This window comes from Arachis ipaensis, chromosome B04 (assembly GCF_000816755.2).
Source record: "Arachis ipaensis cultivar K30076 chromosome B04, Araip1.1, whole genome shotgun sequence".
Lineage (NCBI taxonomy): Eukaryota > Viridiplantae > Streptophyta > Magnoliopsida > Fabales > Fabaceae > Arachis > Arachis ipaensis.
In genome coordinates this window covers 130,908,014-130,913,360 of record NC_029788.2, presented here as the reverse complement: position 1 = coordinate 130,913,360, position 5,347 = coordinate 130,908,014, and the positions used below count along the sequence as shown (strand labels likewise).

Sequence of the window (5,347 nt, the reverse complement as noted above, 5' to 3'; positions counted from 1 at the left end):
TGATTGGATTTAACAAATTAAAAGAGATAAATAAAAAACATTCTCAAAAATATGTCACGCCAAAAATCATAGTGCGGCGAACTTGTTTTGCATAAAAAAACTCGTATGTAGAGAATTAAAAGTTGAAAAATGGAGTTTTCGAAAATAATAATTTACTGAGGGTAACATAACCAATTGTTTGAATTAACTAAACCAGGTTGCTTTGATAATCGATTGAATAAGAAAAACCAATATGCCTTGCAAAATTCAATCGATTGTGTATCAATTCCAATCAATTGAATTTTGGAAAGTCTGAATTTCAATCGATTAGTTTGTGCATCCAATCGATTGTATTTCTAACAAACATGATTTTTCCAACCCAATACGTATGTAATTGGATCAATAATAACATTATGATCGATTAAGATTGTAAAATATTTATTACGATTAATGGAAGATCTAATTTATTATTGTTTTAGTTTTTGATTCTCAATAAATATAATAGATGAATGATAAAAAAATAATTTATAAAATAAAAAATAGATTTTATAATTAAATAATATATAAAAAATTAATTTGTAATTAAAATTAAATAAGAATTATTTAACAATTATTAAAAAAACTTAAAACATATTTTGTTATAGACCATTTAATGACGTTATGGAAGCATGGAATCCAATGCCATAATTCCTTGTGTTTTAAGTTTTGTTTTAACCCTAAAAGAACAAAGCCAAAGAGGGATCTAGCATGGAGAAGCGGCACGAGATCATGGACGACAATACGACATCCTCCCTGTTGAGTTGATTCACAGAGTCTTACTGAGAGTGCCGGCCAAACAACTCGCTCGCCTTAGGTGCGTTTCGAAGCTCTGGTACTCTTTCATTTCCGATCCACAGTTTGCTGAAATGCATTTTCACCACTCTCCCGCTTCCACCAACGCATACGTCTTCATAGAAAAAGTCACTGTGGTTTACTTCGTTGACTTAGACGCACTATTTCGTGACAACAATGATGCATTACAAGTAAGAAAGGTGTCTTCCCCCTTTCAAGATGAAATCACCACCTCATTTTGAGGTCCTGAGATCGTGCAGAGGCTTTGTTCTCTTACGTCGATGGGAAAATTTTCTTATGCTATGGAATCCACTGACTGGATCCAGCAAAGAAATATCCTAGCCCCGTATTGTTTCTCGTTGTAAGGACAAGGGCTATAGGATTCCATGTGTATGGATTTGGTTATTATGCATCAAAGGATGACTACTTACTTGTTGTAGCTTGCCATGATATGCATGGCAAAGCTCACTTTAATTGCTTGTCCTTTAATTCATTTATTTATTCCCATGCTTCCATGGGTTGTTCTTGAATGGCCCTTATTCCTTCCTATCTTGAAGATTACACGAATGCTATTTTTATCTTTGATCTCAAGGAGAGGACTTTTTCAAGGATATCTGGGCGGGAACAACTGCGAATCAGTGCTTGCCCCTTTCCAGGTCTCGCCCTACTAGGAGACTGCCTATCTTTGTATTGTCACAATTATGGGAAGCCATAAAACTGAGATATGGGTGATGAAAGCATATAAAGTGCACTCATCTTGGACTCTCTTTCAGATTCCTTGCCCAGGCTTTCGGCCTCTGTGCTTATCCAGTGATATGAATCTTGTTGGACAACGTTATACTTGTCATAAATTGGAGGTCTATATATATAATCTCAGAGAAGAGAGGTTCCAACATTTTAAATATCCATGTTTTCTGGGTCCCGTCTTTGAAGCCGATGCTGTGTATACAGAGAGTCTCTTGCCACTCCCTAGTGACATTGGATAAGGATGAGAAGAAGGAGGAAAAGGGTATGTAACGATTCTCCTATGCTCTACACCAAATCATTCCCGTTAGTTTTCATTGCATTGACTTTTGAATATGGATGATGAAATTTGAATTTGCCAATGCTTATGGAATCATTAATCACTGTGTTGCTTCCTATAGACCGGTCTTGTGGTGAGGTTTCCAAAGTTTAGATCTTTTTCATGTCTATAGCTTGATGTTGCTAAAGGTTAGCATCACGGAGGATTCAAACAAAGAAAGAATACAAGTGAACAGCTTGACACATTGAGAAAGCCATTTGAAAAGTGCAGATGAAGTTTAGTCTCTTTTTAAATCCAATATATCTTTTGAATAAAATCTAATAGTAATATTTCTTAGTTGGTTATGCAAAACTTTAGATATTTTATTTTGCTGGTTACATAATATACTTTTTCTCTTAATCTTACTTTTAGCATGGTTGTTTTTAGTTCACTAGCAAGTGATGGTAAACCCCCAAAAAAAAAAATTACAGAAGATGAGAATTGTTCTATTTTGAGTGTATAAAATTCTCTGCACCATTTATATCAAACCAGTAATCAACGGTATTGGTTGCAGAAGGGCTTACTTGAACATGTTTTAAAAGGATAAGTACTCTTATGAATAGGGATGCAAAGTGTGGAGTAGTCCAATGAATTTATCAAATGAATCTCTTGTAAAATTCCGTTTGGCAATGCTTTATGAGCAATGTATGTTTATTTTATCAATCTTGTATCTAATTTATCTATTGCTATAGATAAATATACATTTTATAAATAATATATAGCCTGTACATGGGTTTTATACATGGCGATGAAGTTACATAACAAACACTGCTTATGCTTATGACTTGATGTTGATGATGACAAAATCGTATAAGAATCAATTATGTTAAAATTCTACCAGGATTAAATACAACTAGATTCTATGAATTATTCATTGACCACGCGATAGAGTTGGCTGGATGAAATGCAAAAAGAAGGAAAGTTTAGTAATTCTATGATGCTTTTCAGATTGTTTAGATTGTGCCAACCTTGCAATGAATACGAATCGAATTTTGATCGGTCCATAAAACCAATATTTGCAACTCAATACTTGACATATTGGTGACCTTGCAACCTTGCAATGAACACGAATCTTCCATTCTCAAATAAAAAATATGTCTAAATGCGAATGAATAACTTATGGACTTGTGATAATGCATAGGCAGGAATCTTGGATTACAATACTTAGATCTCTACTTGATTCATTGGCCAATGAGTGCCAAGTCCGAATTATTTAAAGCCTCTTATCACGATGAAAATGACTTGCTGCCAATTGACTTAAAAGGGGTTTGGAGTTCACTCGAACAATGTCACAAATTGGGCCTTCCAAAATCAATTGAAGTCAGCAATTTTTCTATCAACAAACTTAAACATCTCCTTTCTTTCGCTACAATTCCTCCTGCGATTAACCAATTATATATATTCTCCATAAAATTTTTAATTTACATGTATTTAGATTAACATGTGTTGGATCACTACTAATAAATGGAAATACTACAAACACATACACAACAGGTTGAGATGAATGCTTCTTGGCAACAAAAGAATCTAAACAGAATATTGCAAAGCCAAGAGTATAATTGTAACTGCATATTCTCTTTTGGGAGCCAAAGGAACCTCTTGGGACAGTAACGATGTTATGGATAGTGAAGTGCTCAAAGAGGTGGCACAAGCTCATGGAAAAACTATTGCTCAGGTAGAATAAAAAATCGAAGCTATGAATCAATTCTACATATAACGCTCCATTAATTATTTTATTAAAGAACTTAGTTAACCAATGTAATTCTTTTGAATTTGTTATAGGTGAGCCTTAGATGGTTGTACGAGCACGGTGTAATTTTTGCTGTGAAGAGCTAAAATAAAGAGAGAATGAAACAAAACTTATATTAAAAATATTTGATTTTTCATTTATAAGTGATGACTATCAAAAGATTAATCAAATCAAATAGGCGCGGAAGTCAGTTAACAATCCAACTACCTTAGTTGTAAAATACCACTTTGCAATAGGATTATTCATTAATAGCCTTAAAAACTCCGTCTTAACATTCATTTGATACCGAAACCAATTCCATTCAATTCCATGCATTAAACAACGTGTTTCTATTGACTATTGAGCAATGAGCGCAGTTATACATCTTTAGGGGAAAATAAATTAAAGAAGGAAACATGTCATCATAAGCATGGTTGTTGAATTTATATATACACTTGAAATAAATAATTTTAATTTGGAAGCATAATTCTATCCTAATGACTTATAATTAATTAGTATAAATATATTATAAAAAATATTGTTAAAATTGATGGCCAAATCAACAGTAGATAATATTAAAAATTGACGATAAGATTGATGACAAAATATGTTAATTTTAAAAATTATCTAAGTATAGTACAAAATAAGGTATGGAATTATCTAGGTACAACTAACTCATTGACAATCGTTCTTCTAGACTTCTAGTGCTATATAGGGAGCCCTACCCCTACTCATATTAAATATGTGTAATAATAATAATAATAATAATAATAATAATAATAATAATAATAATAATAATAATAATAATAATAATAATAATAATAATAATAATAATAATAATAATAATAATAATAATAATAATAATAATAATAATAATAATAATAATAATAATAATAATAATAATAATAATAATAATAATAATAATAATAAACATTGCACTGCATCCTATTGGCCAAACCCCAGGAACCATCACCGTGCGAGCCCCTAGACCAATCAACTCCTGTTGTGACACACAGCATTTTGGTTTTAGGGATTTATCAAAGGTTTATGTCATGTGTACACAAAAATCAGCCACCAAAGTTAGGTAATGCTAGGTAGACAAAAAAACAGCCAGAACTTACTTTATTTAGTATTAATTAATTATTGCAACAATTAATGAATGCTAAATAAGGTAAGTTATGACTATTTTTAGCTGATTTTCTTTAGTTACCAAACATTTTCGTATTAAAAATTGACGGTAAAATTCACAGCATAATATGTTACTTTTAAATGTTACCTACATTAAAGATTCAAAGCCATACTTCAGTAAAGTCTATCTATTCTCCCATACTTCTAATCTAGATACAACTAACCTATTGACAATCGTTCTTCTAGGCTTCTAGTGTTATATAGGGAGCCCTACCTCTACTCATATTAAATATGTGTAAAAATAATAATAATAAATATATGATTAAAGTCTTCCAAATAATATTTTTTACACTAAATATCTCTTATATTCTCATTATATAGATAGCTATATTTGTGCCTAAAAAACTATAACCCAAAGTGTACTAAACTATTTATCTACATTATATTTATATATGTATGTATTTTAAATATGTCTAAATATGTTTGCATCTTGCAATGAACACGAATCTTCCATTCTCAAGTAGAAACGTTTTCGTTTTAACAGCTACCATTTGAAGGGTTTGGAGATTCCTCATACAAAAAATATTACAATAAAAATATTATATACACACAAAAGA

General features: G+C 31.3%; 1 protein-coding gene and 1 pseudogene across 1 annotated transcript in view; both read left to right on the top strand.

Moving 5' to 3' along the window:
* Positions 1-5,347, top strand: part of LOC107637406 (F-box protein CPR30-like) — a 77,048-nt gene that overhangs the window by 39,582 nt on the left and 32,119 nt on the right. The gene's annotated exons all lie outside the window — the stretch shown is intronic.
* On the top strand, positions 2,461-3,801 carry LOC110271636 (annotated as a pseudogene).